General features: G+C 34.8%; 1 protein-coding gene across 7 annotated transcripts in view; it reads left to right on the forward strand.

Annotated features, from left to right (window-relative positions):
• The window catches only part of NAALADL2 (N-acetylated alpha-linked acidic dipeptidase like 2), a 1,495,600-nt gene that overhangs the window by 312,613 nt on the left and 1,158,008 nt on the right, over positions 1-24,979 (forward strand). For all 7 annotated transcript variants that reach the window (XM_059922024.1, XM_059922026.1, XM_059922019.1 and 4 more), the window contains one exon: positions 12,182-12,290. The gene's annotated coding sequence lies outside the window, so the exon portion shown is untranslated. The remainder of the gene's footprint in view (positions 1-12,181; positions 12,291-24,979) is intronic.

Genomic DNA, 24,979 nt, shown 5'->3' on the forward strand with positions numbered 1-24,979 from the left:
TCCACTGCTATTGCTTTTTTTTTTTTTTTTAACTTTGGGTTTATTTATTTATTTATTTGTTTATTTATTTATTTATTTATGGCTGTGTTGGGTCTTCGTTTCTGTGCGAGGGCTTTCTCTAGTTGCGGCAAGCGGGGGCCACTCTTCATCGCGGTGCGCGGGCCTCTCACTATCGCGGCCTCTCTTGTTGTGGAGCACAGGCTCCAGACGCGCAGGCTCAGTAATTGTGGCTCACGGGCCTAGTTGCTCCGTGGCATGTGGGATCTTCCCAGACCAGGGCTCGAACCCGTGTCCCCTGCATTGGCAGGCAGATTCTCAACCACTGCACCACCAAGGAAGCCTTGCTATTGCTTTTTCCCACACCCTCATTATTTTATGGCTGAACAGTTGCAATAGGCTGCTAACAAGTTCCTCTAATCTCCATGCTGGCCCCTTTCTGGTCCACAGTACAGGCAGAATGATTTTTTTCTAAAGTGAATATATAATTCATATATTTATTAACTGAATATTTATTTAGTATTTTTTTCCTGTCCTAGGTACTGTTTTAGATTCTAGGGATAAATCAGTAAATGAAAGAAAGTCCATACTCTTCAGAAACTTATGTCTTAATTTTATTTGAATATTGTTGTGGCCTCATTCTAGGTGTTGTATTTAATTTTTATCTAAATATATGCTTGCATGGTGGAGTTGGGTAGAAAGAAGGTTCTTTCCTCCTTTTCTCATACTTTGATTATAAAATTTTTTGAATGTTTTTACTTTTCAGTTATGTACGAAGTGGTAGAAGCCTAGATTCTGCTTTCTAAAAGAATCACTTTTCATTAAGAATGTGGAAATCATTACCCATTGACTTGTTAGTACTTAGGATTTCTTTCAAGTCCCAGAAATAGAGGATGATGTAATAATTACCTTACCCTTATTCTTTACTCATTATTTCTGCATGAATATGTTTTATACATATTATTAATTGTATCCCAAGTCTTGGAGCATATGTGCTACTACAGTCTTTAAACAAATTGTAATCCAGTCTAGTGACATGTTTTGTTTGGCTCACACTATGTATGTGTTTGTTTTAATTTTATTCAGTTATTTTTAAAATTAATAAACTTTATTTTTATAGCAGTTTTAGGTTCACAGCAAATTTGAACAGAAAGTACAGAGAGTTCCCATGTATCCTTTCACCACAGGGATGATGCACAGCCTCTCCCAACATCAACATCCCACATGTACCAGTATAGTACATTTGTTACAATTGATGAACCAACATTGATACATCACTATCAACAGTTTGCATTAGGCTTCACACTTTTGTGTTGTTCTGTGGATTTGACAAAGATATGATGTCATGTATCCACAATTATATATCTTACAAAATAATTTCCCTGCTCAAAAATCCTCTGAGTTCCAGCTGTTCTTCCTTACTTCCCCCTAAATCCCTGACAATCATTGATCTGTTTACTGTTTCCATGGTTTTGCATTTTGCAGAATGTCATGTAGTTGGAATCATACAGTATGTAGCTTTCAGATTGTCTTCTTTTACTTGGTAGTATGCATAATTTATCATATATTGTTGTGGCTTTATACTCCATTTCTTTTCAGTACTTAATGATATCCTATTGTCTGGATATACCACTGTTTGTCTATTCATCTATTGAAGGACATCTTAGTTGCTTCCAAGTTTTGACACTTATGAATAAAGCTGCTATGAATATCTGTGTGCAGGTCTTTGTGTGAACATAAGTTTTCAACTCATTTGAGTAAATACCAAAGAGCACAATTGTTGGTTCATATGGTAAGAGTGTGTTTAGTTTTGTAAGAAACTGCCAAACTTCTTCCAAAGTGGCTGTACCATTTTGCATTCCAACCAACAATTAATGAAAGTTCCCGTTGCTCCACATCTTCATTAGTATTGTTGGTGTTTTGGATTTTAGTCATTCTAATAGGTGTGTAGTGGTATCTCATTGTTGTTTTAATTTGCAATCCCCTAATAACATATGATGTTGCACATCTTTTCCTATGCTTATTACCACTTGTATATCTTCTATTGGGGGGGGGGTGTCTGTTCAGATCTTTTGCCCATTTTTTTAGTTGGGCCATTCATTTTCTTATTATTGAGTTTTAAGGATTCTTTGTATATTTTGGATAACAGTCCTTTTTGTGGCTGTCTTTTCATTCTCTTGACAGTGACTTTTGCAAAGTAGAAGATTTTTAATTCAATGAAGTCCAACTTATCGAATCTTCTTTCATGGACCATGCTTTTAGTGTTGTATCTAAAAGTCACTGCCAAACCCAAGGTCATCTAGATTTTCTCCTGTGTTATGTTCTAGGAGTTTTATAGTTTTGCATTTTATATTTAGGTCTACGATTTGTTTTGAGTTAATTTTTGTAAAGGTTGTAAATTTTGTATTTAGATTAATTTTTTTTTTTCATGTGACTGATTGTCCCAACACTATTTTCAAAAAGGCTATCATTTCTCAATTGAATTGCCTCTGCTACTTTGTCAAAGATCAGTTGACTATGTTTGTGTGAATCTATTTCTGGGCCCTTTATTTTGTTCCATTGATCTGTTTGTCTGTTCTTTCACCAAAAACACACTGTCTTAATTACTATAGTTTTATTGTAAGTCTTGAAGTCAGGTAGCATCAGTCCTCAGACTTTGTTCTTCTTTAATATTATGTTGGCTTTTCTCTATCTTTTGCCTTTCCATATGAACTTTAGAATCAATTTGTCTATATCCATACAATAACTTGCTGAGATTTTGATTAGGATTGCACTAAATCTATAGATCAAATTGGAAAGAACTGACATTTTGACAATGTTAAATCTCCTATCCATGAACATGGAATATCTCTCTATTTATTTAGTTCTTTGATTTTGCTCATCAGAGTATTATAGTTGTCCTAACATAGATCTTGTATATATTTTGTTAAATTTATGCATAAATCTTTAATTTGGGGGGGGTACTAATGTAAATAGTATTGTGTTAATTCCAAATTCCTCATGTTCATTGCTGGTATATAGGAAAGCAATTGACTTTTCTGTGTTCACCTTGTATATCAAATTTTCTGTAGTTGCTTATTAGTTCCAGGAGTTTTTGGTTGATTTTTTTCAGATTTTCTACATAGACAATCATATCATCTGTGTTATACTTATTATACCTGTCTTTTCTTTTCCTTTCTCATTGTATTATCTAGGACTTCCAGTATGATGTTGAAAAGGAGTGGTAAGAGGGGATATCCTTGTCTTGTTCTTAATCATAGCAGGAAAGCATCTAGTTTCTCACCATTAAGTATGATGTTAGCTGTAGGATTTTTTAGATGTTCTTTATCAAATTGAAGAGGTTCCCATCTATTTTTAGTTTGCTGAGAGGTTTATCATGAATAAGTGTTGAATTTTGTCAAATACTTTTTCTGTATCTATTGATATGATCATGTAATTTTTCTTCCTAGACTGTTGATGTGATGGATTGCATTGACTGGTTTTTAAATGTTGAACCAGCCTTGTGTATCTGAAATAACTTCTACTTGGTCATGTTGTATGATTATTTTTATACACAGTGTGTTTTTAAAAATGTTTGTGAAAAACATTTAAAAATTGAGACATTCCCCACATTTATTTTGGGCATACTTGAAGAAGACCTGACATTCCTGGGCTTATTACCTCACATGGCAACAATCTGTGGGAGCTGAGTAACTGTTGCTGCTCCCTACCACCCCACAATCCTTGTAACCCTTTCATGCTTTATGTCCAGATACTTCATTCATTTACATCACCTGCCTCAAATGGTCTCAAGCATACTCCTGCCTTGGAGATAGTTGGAGGTGCTCCAAGTGCTGATGTTACTTGAAATCTGTGTTGTCTAAACCTTTGCATATTGTTGAGACTCTTCATTCCTTTGCACCTGTTACCCTATTTTCTTCTGATATTATTCCCATTTTTTTTAACATGCGTCCCTCATGGATCTTCCTATTATCATCTTTTAAAAGTTGAAGTTCCTTAGAATCCCATCATTGGCTCTTTTCTCTCTACATACTCAGCGTAGATGATCATCCATACTCACTGTTTTTCAGGTCCTAGAATCCCTGCTATCCCCCTCTTCCCAGAACACTTGCTTTCATTATTATTCACATATTTATTGGTTCCAAGGAGCCATGAGAAACAACAGGGAATAATGCTTTGTCACAGGCCTTTAAAGGGAATGGTAAGTCACACATTTGAAATGGCAGTGATAGTTGGAAGGAATGGAAAAAAAAAAAAAAAGATATACATCATGAAATATATTGACAGTCTGGAAATGTACTCAGTTTATTTTCACTAGTCTAGTCATAATCTTAATTGACAGGGAAACAGATGAAACCCCAAAGACTCCTATTTGTTTAACAGTGAAAGATTGTCCTAAAATCAAACATAATCTTAGAGACCAGCCTAGCAAGGAAAGAGGAAATAATCTTTAGATCTTTCATTATTACAGGATGATGATGAGATATCTATATCTGTCTGTATCTATAGCTATCTATTTATCTATCTATCTATCTCTCTATCTATCATCTATCTATCTGTAATAGCAGGTACATCTATACAGTGGAATATTATTTGGCAATAAAAAGGAATGGAGTACTGACACATACTATGATGAACCTTAAAACTATTATGTTAAGTAAAATACACCAGAAAACAAAGGCCACATGTTGTATGATTACAGTATCACAATCCACAGAGACAAAAAGCCAATCAGTGGTTGCCTGAGGCTGGGATTGGAAGTGGGGATTAAGTACAAATGGGCATAAGGAAAATTTTGGTGGGGGGCAAAGAAGTATTCTAAAACTGGGTTATGGTGATGGTTAACTTATTGTATAAATTTACTAAAAATCACTGAATTACACACATTAGATGTATAAATTATATTCCACTAAAGCTGAAGCAGGAGATAAATGGGTTCCAGGCTGGACGTTTACAACTGGCCTCCTGTTCACACTTCCTGGGATGAGAAGAAGATGGGCTCCAGGCTGGACATTCATTACCAGCCCCCTGTTTACATTTCCTGAGGCAAGAGACAAACGGGCTCTAGACTACATATTTATGACCAGACTCCTGTCTATATTTCGAGATCTGTACCTCGATATAAAAACCAGCAACAGGAATAGGGTAAATAACCAGACATTGGGCATTTTTATGGTAGGGACAGAGTGCCATAAAAGGATCAAGAGGTCACACACTTCCCATCCTTGGGGCAAGGGAAACATTGCACATGTGCAGAAAGTCTCCTTGGGGGTCAAAACGGAGGGGGCGCCACCCCATAATATGTGATGCTAAGGCCATCCCATAGGCCTCTGGGCTGAAATCCATCTTGGAAAAAGTTGTGCATGCATGTTGGTGAGGGTCCTAGGACAGGTCAGTTGTGGAAAAAGAAACCAGATAATTGGCCCAAGGTAAACAAAGACCCGGAAGAACTGCCTTATATAAATGACTTCACCACCTCTTTACTGCACTCCTCCTCATTAGGGAGGACGCCCGCACCCTTTCTCTCCCGGGTGTGCCTCTCTGCCATGCTTCTATCTTAACTAAATAAACTGTTTCTCTGTGTGCTCTCCCACTTGTTGTACTGTGCCTCTAATAATAAACTTTGTACCTGTTTTTACAGTTTTTGCCTCCGTGAGAAATGCATTTTTCACTGGTGGCAAGAGCCAGGGGGTGTGGTGGCCAGGATTCCTGGTTTTCATCCAGGCTACCCAGGTTCAATTTCTGGGAAGGGAATTAAGATCTCACTTCTGGCCACCACTCACTGCTGCGTCCTGGAGATCAAAGCTACTTAAATAACAATAGCTGGTCTTTTTCTATGCGCTTAGAAGGCACAGTGAGGCTAAGTAAGGTGCACCAGTACAAACAGCTAATAAATATCATGGCTAGGATTTGAACCCAGACAGTCTTTCTCCAGGGCACTTGAAATCATTTTTCATGAATTATCTGATATTTAATCCTTAATATAACCTTATGAGATGATATCACTAATATAATTTTCTCACTTTACAGGTGAGGAAATAAACCTAAAGGTTAAGTAACTTGCCCAAGGTCACAGAGTTCATGGTTTAGCTGGAATTGAAACCCAGAGAGATTGACTTGTAACTTACATCTGTAATCTTTTTGAGTTAATTGACCACACAGCAATATCTCTGAAGCCACAGATACGAATTTATATTTATGAGTAGCTGGCAGGAATGGTGGCATTGTAAGTATGAAATGAAGAAAGAAAAAGTAGCCTAGTGTTTTATTGATAACTTTTTGGGCTACCTTGCTTGGATCGAGAACTTGACATACAGCACAAAGCCTAGAGACCTAAGGCTAAGAAACCATCCATTTACTGACAAGTGGTCTGGGAAGGAAGGGTCAGGTTTCTTTTAACTTGGGGGAAAATAACCACTTATTTCCTTAATCAATCTTATAAAGGAACTGACTGATTTTTAATAAGCGTACATCTCAAGGGCATAAACCCTAGGAAAAAAAACTCCAGGGGGGAAGTGTTCGCTTATTCATTTAGTATTTATTGATTACCAACTCTGTGTTATGTCTTGTACTAGGACATTGCTAGTAATTAAATATGGTTTTAACTATGCAAATTTTATGAATGAATGTATTATCTTTTAAGAGACCTTTTCCTTGAATTTAGTATTTTGAGTGAACTATTCAAGAGTAGTTTTTATCTCTTAATTATTTCTTTTATCCCATCTTCCTCTTGCTTTGGAAAAAAAAACAACAATATGAATTGATGTGGCATAATAGTAAGAATAACCTTCAAGGATTTTCATCTTCTCACTATGTGTGTGAAATCAGGACAGTTAGATATGCAAAAGATCTAACTTAAGAGTAAAAGAAAAAAAAATAATTCATTTAATACATCTTACTAGTCATTCCCTATGAATAATTCCCTATGGTATTTTGGCAATACGGGCTCTTGTCTAATTATAAATGATGCAATTGAAGAAGCTTCAGCTGGAGGTTGATTCTAGAGGCTAATGGACTTTCTGTGAAAGGTTTCTAACATTTAGCCTAATTTTCCACTCCTTAAAATTTTAAGGCATTACTCCTAATTACTTTCTGTAACCTACTCCGCCACCTCCTTGTTTCATGCTGGTTGCGACTCACTGTCATTCTGGATAGGTATTATGTCTCCCCACTGTGAATTATTTCTGAATGAAGCATAGTTTTAGTCTTTATATGGGCTGGTAGTTCCTATATAGAGGGATAATTGTATATTCTTCTTTTCTGAATTTGGGCTGAGTTAAACATAAGAGTACCAAATCATGTATTTGTTAATCCTTGATTTAAATGTGAATTTAAGTCTTTGAATCAGAATTCTAATGGATCATCTGAACTGTCATCAATCATTTACTAAATTCATAGGTGTGAAATCCAGGCTCATATTTCCCAATTTTCTATTACACAGAAGATTGGAATGCTTTTCCTATTTTCCATAGATATATGTCAAAATAAAAACACTCTTAAATGGATATTGAACAAAATGTTTACACAGATTTTAGGCATATAGCATCTATGTGCCATTTTTCAAAAGAGGAATAATTGTTATACTGTTGCGTGGAAACATAATGATTTTTTATGACCAGGAAATAATGTGAACTTTCTAGAGGCTGTCAATCAATAGTTTATTTTTACTGATTGACATATGTTTCTTTTAACCTCTATGTAGACTCTTCAATAGGTTAAATAATTTTATTGTTGTTTCCTGATATAGCTGCTGGGCTTTCAGCATTAAATATAATACACTGAGGTAAGGTCTTTCCAGAAAAAAATAACTTCATCATGCTTATCTCATCAATATTTTGCCATTATTTTTTGTAGATTATAACCCTGTCATATCATAGCCATAGCTGCTGGTGCTAATCTGTATTTTAGAGAGAAACAATGAAGAAGGGGGATTTACTGTAAATTTAAACAAATATTAGTTCATGAAAATTGTATATATTGTATAATGCAATTATATACTTTTTTTCCAGAGGGAATACTAGCTAGTTACTACCTTCCACAAGGCTTGGTAGCGATTATTTCTTATTTCTAACCACACATTATCATGGAAAGTGCTATCTGGCCACATTTGAGATTTAGCACTGGGGATATGCATGTTGGAACAAATCCTTGATTAGCAGAGTTTCAAACTGAGCTGTAGGCCGCTTCTCCTGTATCCCTGCTGAGAATCACTGTGCAAAGGTTTGTCTTGACTGGCAGTCCTATAAAAGCTGGAGCTTATCTGCTATATTGCTTTGATATTTCAATCTATTTTTGGATAGATTTTATACTTTGGCACTTGGTATATTGTCTTGCCTTTGGATATACAGCTGGCGGCTGTATTAGCATTTACTGAAAGTGCTGTAGCAATTCCCACATCAAGGTAATCCTGTTCCCTAGTGTTCTTTCAGAGTAAACCCAAGGTGTTACATTTCAGGACAGATGAAACATAAATGATATCTTTTAATCACTTAAAATCTCTGTATACACTAGTAGCAGCTGGAGAAACAGGATCTGCCATAGCCAGGCCACGTCATTATGGCCAGGTGTTAATAAATGCTCCTTTCTTTATCTAATCTAGTGGTCCTCAAATTTTAGTGTGCATTCGAATCACTTGAAGGGGTAGTAAAAGCACAGATTACTGGCCCCCATCTCCAGAGTTTCTGATCTGTAGTCTGGGATGGGGTCTGAGATTTTGCACTTCTAGAAAGTTCCCTGATGATGCCGGTACTGCCAGTTCAGGGACCACCCTTTAAGAACTGGCTTATAGAGTGTTGTATAACCACAATACTTAAGGCTGTGAATGGCCCAGATCTTGGGCCCACACTGGAGAACCACTGAGCTAATACACTGATTGGCACACTTATTCTGTGACAGACCAGATAATAAATATTATAGGCTTATGGGCCAGACAGTCTCTGTCACAACTACTCAGTTCTGCTGTTATAGCAGGAAAGCAGCCATAGACAATGAATAGATGGATGCATGTGGCTGTGTTCCAATAAAATTTGATTTATAAAAACAGATAGCAGGCTGAATTTGGCCCCTGGCCTGTAGTTTGTCGATCCCTGATCTAATTCATCAACAAGGGACTTGTATCTTTCCCAGCTCACAAATCATCTGTATCCTCTGTACTAGTTAGCAACTATGTGCCAAATTTTGAGCTAGGAGCTGTGGGGGATATGTAAAAAGTATAAATCTGATTTTCCTACTCTTCTTCAAAATATTAGAGTTCAGTGTGGTATAGTCTTGAAAAATATTAGAGAGACATTAAATGCCTAGGCTAGAATAGATTTCATGATATAGGTGAATCTTGGAGAATGAGTAGAAACTAGGCAAAAGAGAGCAAAATAAATGTCTTAGAAAGGAAGGTCAGCATGAGAAAAGACATGGAGTGAATACTCAGTGTATTCTTCCAATGGGCTGTTAGGAGATCTGTGTTGTGGAAAGGATTAGAAATGTTGAGAGTCACAGATGACATTTAACTAACACTTGTTGTGCACACTCTATATATTGGCAAAGTGATAGGTCCTGGGGGCACAGCTAACCAAGGCATAGTCCTTGCCTTCAAGAATCTCAGATGTGGCTCAAGATATTTAAAAATCCCAAATTCATATACAGTATTTGAAGAGTATATGCTTGGCTCATGGTGAGCTTTCAATGGATGTTAAACTGAAAGTGAAATTAATGTGATTGACGCCAGGGAATTTTTGTTAGTTCTTGATCAGTAGAGTGGCTTGAAGAAAGCTGTTTTAGGAAAAGCCATCCTCCATAAACTAGTAAAATGATAACCATATAAAAGAATGGTTGTTAATGATATTATATTAATTCCACAGAAACTTTGCTAAATTGGAAAACAGTGTGTGGCTCTTTTGTTTGTTTTTAATTTGTTTTTATATAGTGTGACTAAGAAAATCCAAAATTAGTGTATTAATATGTTTTCATCAAGCCATCATCAGAACTAAAGACAATTTCCAAAGAGTTGTACCATTTTGTCTTTCTGATACAAATGTATACCATTAAAAAAAAGACTCTGTATAGAGAAAAATTCTCCATATGTAAGTGGGGCTTTTTATTTCTGAGATTTTATTCCCAAAACATTGGATATAGGGTCAGGATGGAGTCTATTATCAAATAAAATGTCTAGTGGGAGCTGATAGTAGGTGTTTGTGTGAGTACTTGAGTGAGAGAATCTTCAAGCTTCCTTCTCATTCCAGTATTCTGACTTTAAGTAAAATTTGAAAGGTCCACAAGGAACTAATTCAGGCAAGTTTCCCTAAGAATGTGAGAAAATCACATCTTGAATAATGCATTTCAATAGATGAAACTAGAGTTCATTTCATAGTAAGCATAATACTGAATTTGGGGTTAGAAAAAGCAAGGGGGATTGACTGAAGTCATTATTTTAGACAAGATGACATATGACTTTTCAGCTATCTAACCCATTCTATACAGTTTAATTTTTAATTAAATGCAGGGATGCAGATGGCAGTATGCCATTTTATCTAGTTAGATGCTGACAGAGGGTTAGAAGGAAAGTTCCATGTGACTTGGATTTCCTTTGATTTGTAGTTTGACTTTTTGTGAGCATGCCTATACCATTTTTATTATGGCTTCTTCTTCATTTTCAATGTCGAGGGATAGCCAAAGCCCACATTGGTCCTAAGACAGTGATTGATTTCTTGCACACCCTTGCCCATGAGGTCCCTTTAAATAAAAATTGAGAATTGAGTAGTGACCTTCAGTCTTCCGCATTTGACAACCCTTTTATTCCCCACAAATGAGATATTCTAAAATGTCCTGAGCTGTATGTGTGAGTATGTGTGTATATGTGTATGTACTGATGATGTATGTCACTTAATCTTGCACCAAGGACTTTATTTGATAATAGGTGGGTCCAGAAAGCTTATCATTTTTGTATTAAATGATTTATATTATCTTATCAAGAAGCTCTGAAATTTATGAGAAAAGAAAGGGGAGTTGGATGGGGCTTCCATATTGTATGAATCTGTGGGATCTACCTTAAGTAATTTTTCCCTGAATGCAGAAGGAATTTAAGAAAAAATGCAGAAATATTATTTTACTCTGTATTTTGGTAGTTGAGTACTTTATGACACATTATTTCCTGGTATATAAAGCTTCAGGGAGATTTGAAATTTTCAAATGAGGTGGAAATAATTAGGAGAACAAAGAGAAAATAAACTAACCTAATGAACGGGCAAGATTTTTTTCCCTAGTCACAAGCTTATGCAGTGCTGCAAGTTGACCTTCATTGAAGAAAATAATAGCTTATTTGGGGTGAATAATTTTAAAAAGAAAATAAAAACATAGTGTAACTTTCAGATATCTCAATGCTACGATAAAAATATAAAATTAAAGAGGGGAAGTAAAAAAATAAGTGGTTCTATAATTAGGGCATTATTACTTAATATCACAGTCCATAAATATAAAATGTAGAATAACCAATTTTGGCACTAGAAGATATAAAATAATAGGGAAGGACTGCCAATGTCCTAAAATACTACATAATATCAATTATTGAGGAACTAGTACATGTTAGGAAATATGCTAAGCACGTTGTTATATACAATGCCTCCAATTCTCACAATAGTTCTTCAAGTTACCTATTTTCATCCTAAATTTAAATTGATATTTAAAGAATAACAGAAATTACCCAGGTCACACAGGTATTCAACAGAAGAACCAGGCTTTCAGTCCTAGATGTGTTCTTTCTACTATATATTTCTTCCTTTGGTTAATCCTTCCTTCCAGAAAACACAAGTCACTGTGTCCAGTTATGTGCCTTCTGCTTTATCTTTTACAGTGTTTAGTAGTACATGGCACAAGGTAAGTGTCCCACTTAGGCTAGCTAAATTAAGGTGTACACACGTGAAAATGAGATCAAGACAGGAAAGTATTAGTGTGTTTGTATATATATTTGTCCTTGAAATAAAATGCTGTGCTTTAAAAAAATGTCTAAATTTTATGCATTCTTGACTTCCAGAAGAGAATGAAGAATTTTAAGCTGCTTACACTAAAAAGAAATGATAATGTAACTTCTAAAAAGCATTAACTAAAGAATAAAATTCAGGAGCCAACTGATAAATTATCTAATACAACTCTCCCAATTGAAATTGATCACCTCTGTTTTTTGATTTATGAACAGGAAATGAGCTTTGACTGTTAGGCACCTGGATGAAGAGCCCTGGATTCAGCTTGTCAGAGTCCTGTGACCTGCAAAGACCCTCTGGTTGCACTAGGATCATTCGACTGAAGTAAGATCTAATTGCTTTAATTAGAATGTAAGACTTTTACTGTTGAATCAACTTTTAATAAGGTGATTTGGCATACCTCTATAATGTGCCAATAGCTGCTAATTTTGAAAAAAGAGAAGAGTGTGAGTATCATTCTGTGGCAAAATCATATTATTCTAGTTTCTGTTCATCTTTTATTTCATGGAATTGAGCCCAGTTTTTTTTTTGGAAAGCATTACCTAAATTTAATTTCTGTGTGGCTGTTGAAATTGGTAGTTTCGTTGCCTTTGTGGTATCAATTGCTTTTTATACAATTGTAATTTTATTGTAAGTAATCAAATTAATCTCTCTTTCTTTTTTTTTTTTAAGTTTAAGTTGACCCACTATTTTATTTTAAAATGATAACAACAATGCAGTTTGTGCCATGATACAGCAAGGCTTTGCTTTTCTTATTTATTCCAAGTTTATACAGGTCCGATGACCTTTTGGAACATCTGTCTGTATATGGCCACACATAGACTGTGAACTTCCATGTAGGCATTAGAGTTAAAAGACATGTTTTAAAGATAGTTCATAGTTCTTCCTGGAAACACTCCTATTCTGAGCAGATGATGCCAGTATATGATTGAAATACTTTTTTCTGTAAAGCACTAGCTGCAATCAATGTTCCAATGCTGGTTCAGGCTTACTATGTATAAAACTTTACGTGGCATGGATGATGCAAAGGCCTACAAGACAGCACAGAACCAAGTGCTAGGAAATCTGAGCAGACCCAGCATGACCACCAACATACTTTAGGAATTTAGATGAATCACTTAACCATCTGAGTATTCCCTCGGTTTTGAAATGAAGGGGCTAGATTAAACAAGGAAAGGGTGGCAAATTCTTGAGCTTTGAAGGTCAGACATATAACATATGAATTGTATGGAGTGGCTGGGTGTGAGACAATAGGGAATAGTGAGCCTGTGGGGAAAGAGGCTGTGCCCCTTCTAAAGCCATTCAGGTTCAAGTATTTTAAGGCTGGACAAAGAAGTAAATTGTGTGGGGTGAGGAAGGGGGAAGCAGGAGGAGGATTGGACTTGGCTGTTGGATTGAATAAATTCTAAGGTCATTTCCAACTCAATATATGTTTGTAAAATATTTTTACTATGCAAAACACAATATTGCCTAGCATCTGTTGAGCTCTGTGTGTGTTCCTTTTTAAGTAATTAAATATAAATAAGTAAAATAAAATTAAATAGTTTTTGGTTAGAATTGGAGGGAAAGTTGATTTTTTGACCATAAAGTACTTAAATAATTCATCAGTTTAATATTTTACTCTGAGGGTTTTTTTTTTTTTCTTTAAGTGACCTAGAGTTAGAACTTTGAATCCAGTACCATAATCAAAGAATAAAACCTATTCTGTAAATTACCAGTTAGCAACTTCTTTCTTACTATTTGCACTAAAAAAATCATGTGAACAAGTAAAGGAGAGTCATACCACCTGTTTGGGACTAGTTTTATGATTTTTTAAGGAGTACTTAAAAGTTCTAGTGTCTTTTGATTAATATTTTAATTAATATTTTAAAACAAATATTAGTTTATACGGAAAAATGATAGTTGTAGTTTAAATAAGTGTATTTTCTAACATAATTTTCTAGCTCCATCAGTTTTGCTTTTTAATTTTTATTTACTTATTTATGGCTGTGTTGGGTCTTCGTTTCTGTGCGAGGGCTTTCTCTAGTTGTGGCAAGCGGGGGCCACTCTTCATCGCGGTGCATGGGCCTCTCACTGTCGCGGCCTCTCTTGTTGCGGAGCACAGGCTCCAGACGCGCAGGCTCAGTAGTTGTGGCTCATGGGCCCAGTTGCTCCGCGGCATGTGGGATCTTCCCAGACCAGGGCTCGAACCCGTGTCCCCTGCACTGGCAGGCAGATTCTCAACCACTGCGCCACCAGGGAAGCCCAGTTTTGCTTTTTAAAAACTTTTTTTTCCTTTTTACGGCCATGACATGTATTTATTTCTTTTTATCACATTTTACTGCCTTTTAAACCCATATTTTAGTTGAGAAAATAAGTACATTTTATCAGATGCAAATAGTAATTAGGTTACAAGCCTAGTAGAAGACGGGAAGTGGGCCAAGTCAATATACTCTGGGAGTCTTATCTATTCTTTTTGGCACAATTCAAATCAGAATTTATGTCCACAAGAAAACTGAACTCATGACTGCAGGGAGCCATGTGTTAACGTTATCCCAGTGACAAAGGGAGAATTAGAAGGAACTGGGATTCTTATGCCTTTAGTTGGGCCCTCTCAATAGCTGCTTCTTTCTTTGTTACTTGTATAGTTTTTAATTTCATGACCATGTGCATTTGTAGAAGTATGCAAGTTACTTCACAAATGATCAATTTGAGAATGGCTGTATTGTGTGAGGTATGCTAGATCTTTCAGATAATTTTTTTTCACGTGTTAATAGAAACTGTTACTTCCCTAAGATATATAACTTTGAAATAATGTTTTAAGAGGCTTTTGATACCTAATGCAAGTTCATGTGCCTGATGCACAGTGAGGCCAAACAAACTGAAACATTGAAATTTGAGGCAGAGAAAGATTTATTGCAGGGCCATGAAAGGAGAATGGGTGGTTGGTGCTTTAAAAAACCCCCGAACTCCTGGAAGGGTTTCAGCAAAGCAATTTTAAAGACCAGGTTGGGGTGGGAGTGGGTCGCAGAGTATGTGATCAGCTTTTGCACAATTCTCTGATTGGTTCATGATGATCAATCCTTAGGGGCCAGAAAGATCTGGGAGCTATGTGTTCTTAATCATCAAGTAGTTAATTCCTTCCATTTGGTGGTGGTCATCTGAAAAACTCAGGAAATATGCATGAGATACTATCATCTGGTTACTTCAGAGAGGAGCTATAGCAGAGGATATGGGAGAAGAGTCTGTCCCCAGAAGGCCCCATAGGGTCCTGCTAGGTTACACTTTCACATTAGATGTTATAGTCCAGCCATGTTGTCATGTAATGTATTTTCTGTCCGTTTCTTTGATAACCAAGTCAAAACTGAAGTACTTGGATGTTAATGCTCAAACTGATCAGAACTGGTTAGATCTGTTCCTTCACTGACCCACTACATATGACATTAACAAAAAGTATCAGCTCTTTTTTCAAACATACTTGATTTCTTCTGAAGGCTCCACATATTGTGGAAAATAAAATAAGCATATATGTGAAAATGTCAGCAGATATAATATAAGGTAAACTATACAGGGAGGCTTCTAATGATGTTATCTTATTGTCTTGTTTTATAGAGGCATTAAAAAAAAAAAAGATTACCAGTGTGAGCAAGCATTCTCTTTATACTCTTCAAGGAATAAATTCATATATGTTTATCTTCAATGATTTAGTAACACACAGAGTATATGGACAAAGTAGACATTTAGACAACAAACTCAATCATTTCTATATTATTTTTCTAGATTTTAGAGAATTGATGACAGAAATGTCTAATCTATTGCTAGATCACTGATTCTCAACATGAGAATAAAGTAATGCAAGCTTCTAAACTGAGGTAGTTAATTGCTACCTTTCGTGTATGTACACCTCATCAGTGATTCTGAAACTAAGAACCCTCAGACTAGAATTCCCTTCATGCTATGAAAGATGCTCTGACATGCACTCATGTTAAGACATGAGTTCACCTTTAGCATTTGACATTTGTTAGTCATGGCCTTCAAATTGTTTAATTAAAATCAAAGTGCCGTTGTTTGTAATAACCCAGAAAGAATGGGTATGAATTAAATTAAATGTTTTTTAAAAACATGACAGTGGATTTAAGAGTACCGTAGCTCCTGTGTGAATGTTGCAGTTGTTTGAACAATTTTATGAAATATTCTTATTGTCAAAATCTAATTTAAGGTTTAATGATGCAGTAAAGTTGAGATGTTCACAAAGAAACCAGCATAATAACAGTAAAAATTTAGCCATAGTTGAGTACAATCTAACCAAAATTTTCTGGTCAATTAGATTTGATTGTGCTGAACAGTGACAAACTACAGAAGTAATTAGAAATCATGTATTAGTGAGTGGCTGGATGCTGGAGTCTGTTAAAGCCATTTTATGCTGCCTGAGGTTTACCACCCCTTCCTGGGTCTCTTTAAACTGAAGCAGATGCAATTATCCCAATTTTTATTTTTCTTGAGGTTCTCACTAAACTGTTTAATAAATGTGATTTGTTCTGGAATTGACTATTTTATTTTCTTTAAGAGGCAGCATTTCCTTAGGGTACAAGACTAATAAAAAAAAATAGGGCAGTTAAATGATCTAATAACAGCATTTCAATGGAAAAATAAAGCCTAGTATCATAAATAGCCTTATAACACTCATGGGCTCTGCATTTCTAACCCAATGGATTGAAATAGACCCTTGTTTGATATTCTAAGTCCCATGCAAGGGATAGATAAGGAAGAACACTGATGGCAAAAGTCTTGAGGAACTTTTTATAATCTGTCCATAAGTACTCCCACACCCCCAATGTAATTTCATCTAAACAATGTGTTTTTTTAGTTTATCTACTCAGCATGAGATTAGCTTTGTTAGGAGAAGACTTATAGTCTATTGCCTTTAAAGTACATTTTAATAAATTCATTGAAATATTTTTTTGTTTTGAGCTATATCATACACTTACCTAATATAAAATGCATAAAGTAATTTAACCATAATATTTGAATTTCATTGTACCATTTATAGTAGAAATGGTAATTTTTGTATTATTAGAACTTGTCCTTGAAAGCTAAAATGATATTAATTTTTAAACTTTTTCTTTAAGAATGTTGTATTTCTCTCAGAAGACAATTTTGAAATAATTTCCTTTCTATTCTAAAGAAATGAAAGAACAGCATTCATATAGGGAATGAAAGGTCAGTCATTAAGAGCTAAGTGATATTTTTTAAAGAGGAAGAGCCCCAACTCATTAACTTTAGCTTTATACAGGTAAATCAATTGTTACATATCTTTTGCCTGATCTCATAAGTTTTTTGAAGCTTTTTACATATACTTTTTCATATAAATTTCAAAGATACCAACTTTTAACCATATTAATCAGTTCGGCAGCAATTCATTTACTACTTGATACTGAAAATTATCTTCACACAAGTAGCTTCATTTCCTTATATAACTGAAATACATCTGTAACATTTCCTTGCAAATTTGACATGTGGTCTCTTGTTAACTTACATGGTATGAATTTCATACCTGTGTATATATGAAGTGCTTTCTTGTCCTTGAAACATCTTTTTATATTTGTCTTTCCAAGAGAACTATTTCTAAAATTGACTTTTTTTCAAGCTGAGTGTTCACCTTTTAAATAAAAAGTTGTTAGTACTACTGCAAAACTCATTCTCTTATTTCTTTTGCTCTTTTACATATAAAATATTTTCTCCAGAGGTAACATGTTAATATTTTAAAAAATATTCTTTAAAACTTTTCAAAGACAATTTCATACAAATATTTATGCTGAACCTTTTATATGCCAGATACTTTATTGGGCACTAGAGGAACAAGGGTAATTATGCTATACTACTTTCCCTAACAATGTTCTCTGTTTTGTGGGGATACAAATAATTACAATGTAGTGTGATATTGTACTGTGAGCATGTAAAAAGTAGCACAGGGTGGGAGTGATATTTTTTAACTCCCAAATACTTATTTCCAGCCCAGATCAATCTCTTTGGCTTCAGATTCAAATATTAGGGTGATCGGTTTTTTAGAGAGCCATCTTGTCATACCATGCCAGTCCAAAAAAACCAATATAACATTACATAATATAACATCACGTAATGTAATGTAATTATATGCATGCATGTTATTACTTTAACATTAACATATGAAAAAAGGCATTTATTTGAAATTATATAATATTACTTATTATTTACTTTTCTGTTACATAATTCCTAGTAAACAAAATTGCAGAATAGTTAAAATGGCAATTAGCAGTAATAAACAGGACTAATTAAACAAATAGTATGTATAAAAACAATATTTTTATAATGTTTCATTCTATCCTCTGATATAGCAGTTTATTTTAACTATTTTTTGAACTTTTACTGGATATTTAAATTGTAGAAGCTATATTACTGTGAATCTTTAAGATAAATAAATTTGAGATTGTAACAGGAGAATTTAAAAGCAAACCAAGTAAGCACAAATTACCTACATTTAATACAAAATAACAATGGCATGTTTCTTTCTGTCTCATGACACGGTAGGAGATTTTTACTCTTTCTGTTTCCTTTTCTGATAATGCTTCTCTGAACTGCCTGCAGGCTTTAGGTCATCATTCTTCTTGTAAGTAGTATTGGTAAAACTGAATATAGTCACATGTAAAACTGATTTTGATTCGAAACTCTGCTCTTGTCAAGCCCTCTTTATACTAATCCTGGTTATCAGGCCATTGTGATAGCACCAAGCTAAATATCCTCTCAACAAAATCATTTAATTACTTAAGAGTTTAACTCCTTGCAGCAGCAAGTGTTTACACCTGCTAGAAATAGATTCCAGATCTATCTATCCACTCTGTATCTACAGGCTTGTTTTGGCGGGCAAGCTGTTTGTCAACCAGGTCTTTGGCTTCTATAAATTTACCGTACAGTCTAACCCTGTGGAAAATAGCCATCATTTCAAAAAACTTTAGAGCACTTTGTATGGCACCATAAGTTAAACCTGTCTTTCTCAGGGATAATGGTTTTAAAGTACAGAGATAATTTGAACTTACAAAAATGGATTCCAAATAAATTACAGTTTTAGTTGAAAAATGAAAAAGTCCTCATTAAACTTGGCTTTCCTTTTCTGTTGATATTTTTTGGAGTTTTGAAGTAGTCTGTGAGTGTTTGTCTCAGCCTGAATATCAAACATCTTAGATGCAGTCAGTTCATTTTTCTCTAGATTCCTTATGGCCGCTCAGAGTTCATCAGACAGATTTAAAGAAACAGTCCATAAATGTCTCTTTTGTTTTATTATTTATTTTTCCCTTTCTTCGTTCTCATCCTCAATATATTTCCAAATTAGAGAAGATCATTATTCTTGTCCCATGCTTTGGAACTGAATTTATGGCAGGATAACATTTTAACACTTTGTGTGTGGCCAGTGACAATGATAGCCATTTGTAGACTCATGTCTAAGGAGGATACATTTCTCCATTTCTGTAAAGTCCAAAATCTCATTAACTACTTCTGCACATTGAGGAAACTGAAAAATGATCAAAAAAGCTTTCATTATGAAAACCTCAATTTCACAGGTAGGTAAAACACACCCCATTTTAGCAGTAGTGTATGTGTATAAGGTATGCAAGATACTTAGCTGGTAATATCTTTGCATTTTCTTTGGTCAGAAGTTTATAGGCTGATTGGGATTTGTCAAGATTTACATTCACACTGTCTGCCAAATAATGCAGATAGCTGAGTGTGGTAGGCAGAATAATGGCCTCATTAAGATATTCACGTCCTAATCCCTGAAATCTGTGAATATGTTATGTTACAAAACAAAATGAGATTAAGGTAGCAGATAGAATTAAGTTTGCTAATCAACTATCTTTAAGTCAGGAAGAATATCCTTGAATATCCAGGTGGGCCCAGTGTAATCACAGGGCCTTTAAATGTGGAAGAGGGAGGCAGAAGAGTCAGTGTCAGAGTGGTGTGATGTACAGATTCAACCAGCCATTGGTTGCTTTGAAGATATGAGGGAGCCACCAGACAAAGAATGGAGGTGGCCTCTAGAAGCAGGAAAAGTCAAGAAAACAGATTCTCCCCTAAAGCGTTTAGAAAGGTAAAACCATGGTAATACCTTGATTTTTAGCCCTGATGCCTTGATTTTAACCCAGTGAGAGTCATTTCAGAATCCTGACCTCCAGAACTTTAAGATAGTAAATTTGTGTTGTTTTATGCCATTAAGTTTGTGGTAATTTGTTACGACAGCAATACAAAACGAATACAGTGGGCAAAGTCTAGTTTTTATTTGGACAAGGTATTACCATTCTTTATCTTCTCTGTGGTTTTATGATATTCTTATAAATCTCAAGAAGATAATTTAAAACTCCATTTTTCCAAATCAAAGCACCTAAGAGCTAGAGGGAAATTTTTTTCATTGTTGATATGATTCAGTGCATCACTTGATATACAGTACTGTAAAAAGCATGATTGTTAATAAGGCCTGACTAAATCAGGTCTATGCTGCAATAGGTCAACACATCAATTATCAAAATTTCTCCTTTTGTTTGCCTACATGGTTGCAACCTCTGAAACAGGAAATGTATCTTTATTCATGTTGACAGAATAATCAAGTGGATGTAGGATGTGTGTTTATTCTTGTGGTGTGCCCACAGACCAATACAGTAGCTATTTTTGACTGAGCACTGGTGTTTTGAGGGAGATAAAAAAAAGTTTGATTGATTTAGAAGTACTTGCTTGTTTAATCTAGAATCTGCAAAATTTAGACTCCCTAGGTGCTTTCACATCCTCTTTTCCACTATGCCCAATCCCCAATTCCTTTCTGCCTTTTGTATAGAATGCTGTGTCTTGGTTACTTTCCTCCCTAATCCAGTTGTATGTGTCTTTCTAGCCGTTAATAAAATAATACAGTTGTCTGGATTATGCTGACACTGGCATTATAATAATTCTCATTTCATTATCTGAAGTCTTGGAAAATGTGGTCACAATATGCACAATGTTAAAATTAAACTAGCTTTACCTTAATACAAAGTACATAGTTAATCCACAGGCAAAGTGAAAGTTGACTGTTAATGCTCACAATTACAATACATTTAGTTTGCAAACATAAGTAACATCACTCAGTCATGCAACAATGGATATTTCATTAGTATGAACTACAAATCAGAGTTGACAACGTCAGTGATCAGAAAAAAAATTAGTGACGGTAACTACTGAAAGTGAATCATCTATGCCATATCCATTTGAAGCTAAATAGAGTACTACTTTTAGGCTCAATTTTTTTGGCTGCTGTATGTATTTTGTACTTTCCCCCTAACCTTCTGTACCCATTTCTGAAAATCAGGATATTTTGCACCCTGAGGAGGGGTTTCCCAGGATGTGGGAATTTTAATGCTGAAACCTAAATAGTGTCAGGCAAACCTGAATCATTGGTCACTCTAAGACCAGTGAATAGCTTTGGATGTGATTGGTATTCAACATATCTAAAAATTAGTCTTCTTTCCCATAGATATGATGACAATATATTTTCTTCTCTTGGTGTATTGCACTAAACTGATCACACCAGAAGCATAGGAATCATTGCATTACATCTCTTAATCCCCTTTTCAGTAATTCACTAAGTCCTAAGACATATTTTAAAGTATGTTTCATTTTATTTTATGAATATCAATGCCTTCCCACAGTTCCAAAAATTATATATATTAAAAGATATACAGAGAAAAGTTTGTCTCCTTTCCGCCTCGTTCCCAGTCTTTTCAGTTTCCACCCAGGCTAAAGTAGTCATTACTGTGATCAGTTTCGTATGCATCTGTATGAATATACATGCAAAGACAGATACCATTTTTTATTCTGTCTTCCTGGGTAAAAATCACTGTCATTTGAAAAAGAAAAGAATGGGCATCAGATAGCAGTCAGAGGTTCTTAGCAATTCTAAAATGCACCTGGGTAAATATTTGCCAGCCTACTACCTAGAAGGTTAAAAAAAGTATCTTGAATTAAGTTGAAGTCCTGGTTCTGCTCTTTGGGTATAACTCCCCTGTTTTTGTGCTCCATGGATTTTGAATTTTTGGCTTTACTTTCTGGAAGGACCTTTCATTTTCATTATCCTCCTTTGTTACATAAAGAAGGTGTTGGAAAGTATTCACTTATTGGTGACTGAGCAGCTTTCTTAACCTGCTTCCCCCCACAGGATGTTGTAAGCTTAGTGGTCTTTTACATGTCTCATCTAGTCACAGTCTATTAGCAGATACAACTCTCTCAAAACATTCTTTCCCCCAAGTATGTTTGATTCCAGTCAACTGTGTATGCCAGAAGCCAGTTGACTCTCTTGGATATTCTATGTACGCAATTATATTTTTATGTTGTCTGCAGTTAGTAATAGTTTTACCTCTTCCTTTCCAAAATATTTATTTATAATTTTTTTAATTTAATTTTTTGGCTTATATTTCCAGTACAATGTTAAGTAATACTGATGACTGAGAGCTTTTCCTTGTTTTTGACTTTGTTGGTAATGCTTCCAGTGCTGTCCTACTAAACATGACAGTGGCTTTTGGGCTAAGCTAGATATATTATATCATATAAAGTAAATTCTCATCAGTTTTATTTTATCGAGTATTTTAATCCAAAATGGTTATTTAAATTTTGACAAATGGCTTTTCAGTCTTTTATACAAAAAGAATAAAATGTTTTTCTGAAATCTATTAATTTGCTCTAAAAATTTATTAATAGACTTCCTAATATTGAAAATTCTTAAATTCTTGGAATAAACCTCACTTAGTCATGATGTAATGTTATTTTTGTGTATACCTAGATTTTATTTGCTAATAATATTGAATTTAGGATTTTCCTTTGATATTCATAAGTGACATTGATTTGGTTCCTGTGTGTGTACATGCAGTCTTTGTTGGATCAGGATGTTTTCTTCATTACCCTATATTCTGGAGAGATTTTAGAAGCCTTGAAATTTTTAATCTTAAAGATTTTAAAAATTTCCCTGTGAAACTATCGAAGACTGCTGCTTTTGGATTTATCTATTGACAAATTTCTCCATTTCTTCTATGTAAATCAGTCTTTAGATTTTCTGTCTCTTCTGAAGTCAATTTTGGCAAATTATATTGTCTTAGAAAATTATCCATTTTATTTAGATTTTCAAGTTTACTCGCATGGTGTTTAGCAGCATTATGATTCTTTTAAGTTTATTCTGACTGTGGTTATCTTTTATTTATTTTGTATATTTCTACCTTATTCCTTTTTAAAAAAAAATTTGGCTCACTAGTGATTTTCTTCTTTTCAAATAATCAGCTTTTGAATTTATTTATTAATTCTACTATGTTTTTAGCTTTCTTATTTACTGCTTTTTCCTTTGTTAATTTGTTCTGTTTTGCTTCAATATAATTTGACATTTCTTTTCTAACTCGAAATCAATTTTCAATACATTATTAGTGATTTTCTTATGGATAAAATACTTAAGAATAATAATTACCCCCTAAGCAATGTGTTTATCTTTTAAGAACTACATTTTGCAGGAGGAGTAGGAGTTATGTAGTCCATATGTAGCTCCATAAAAAAATGTAGATACATGTAGAGGCATAAAACAGTATGGCATGTTTTGCTAGAGCAAAAAATCTGAATGGGATACTACTGTAGATTAAACTGAGCCAGATTATAGAAAGCCTTTTTACAGATTTATTTGTGTATACTCTGATGTTAGCTTTTCCATGCATATAAGACTTATGATGTATAATTAACATTTATGTATCTATCTGTATGTGTGTTTTGTGTTTGTATGTATTTCTAATAATTTTCTAACAAATTTACTATGTTGTTGATCTCCTTTTTTCCCTTAGGATTTTATTCTAAAATTAGTAGGGAAGTTTAAATGACAGTGCGATTTTTAAAAATTTCCTTCCCGTTTATTATCTTTAAATTAGTTTTGAAATTTTAGAGTTATACTTTTAATTCTTTTGATTTATGGGGAAAGAGGCAAGTATTGTATCTTAAGTTCATGCTTTTTATAATAAGTAGGAGTACTCTGAAGGACTAAATAGCTATGCAACCTCTGGCCATTAGGAGTGCTAAGAAGGCAAGCTTGAAAGGTATATGTGTGTGTGTGTGTGTGTGTGTGTGTGTGTATGAAAGTTTAGAGTTGTTTACATTTCCCCTCTTCTAGCCATTGGTTATCCTTTGTCTGTTCTAGCAAAGTGACTGCTATGGATTGAGTTGTGTCCCCCCCCTGACCCCCAAATTGTAAGTTGAAGCCTTAACTCCCAATATGATGGTATTTGGAGTTTGGAGAGGGGTGTCTTTGGAAGATCATTAGGTTTAGATGAAACAATGAGGGTGGGACCCTCATGATGGGATGGATTAGTGCCTTAAAAGAGACACCAGAGAGCTTGCTTTCTTTCTTCCTCTCTCCACCTGCATGCACCACAAATCAAAGGAAGGCCATGTGAGGACACAGCAAGAATGTGGTTGTCTGCAACCCAAGGAAAGCACGCTCACCAGACACAGACCCTGCTGGCACCTTGTTCTTAGACTTCTAGTCTCCAAAACTGTGAGGAATACATTTCTGTTGTTAAAGCCACCCAGTTTGTGGCATTTTATATGGCAGTCTGAGATGACTAAGACAATGACATGCCACTTAATTTATAGAAGTCTCTGCTAGCTATTGTGTCTTTTTCAAAGTAGTAAAAAGATAATCATTTTTACCATGGTAGTGATTAATATGGGAGGTTGGATATATTTGGAAAATGGGATTGTTTTTGTATTTTCTTTAAAGATACATATCTTTTTTAAAATAGATCTTTATTGGATTATCATTGCTTCACAATACTGTGTTACTTTCTGTTGTACACCAAAGTGAATCAGCCATATGCATACATATGTCCCCATATCCCCTCCCTCTGAAGCCTCCCTCCCATCCTCCCTATCCCACCCCTCTAGGTCATCGCAAAGCACCGAGCTGATCTCCCTGTGCTATGCTGCTGCTTCCCACTAGCTAACTATTTTTA

Source organism: Balaenoptera ricei, chromosome 4 (assembly GCF_028023285.1).
Source record: "Balaenoptera ricei isolate mBalRic1 chromosome 4, mBalRic1.hap2, whole genome shotgun sequence".
Lineage (NCBI taxonomy): Eukaryota > Metazoa > Chordata > Mammalia > Artiodactyla > Balaenopteridae > Balaenoptera > Balaenoptera ricei.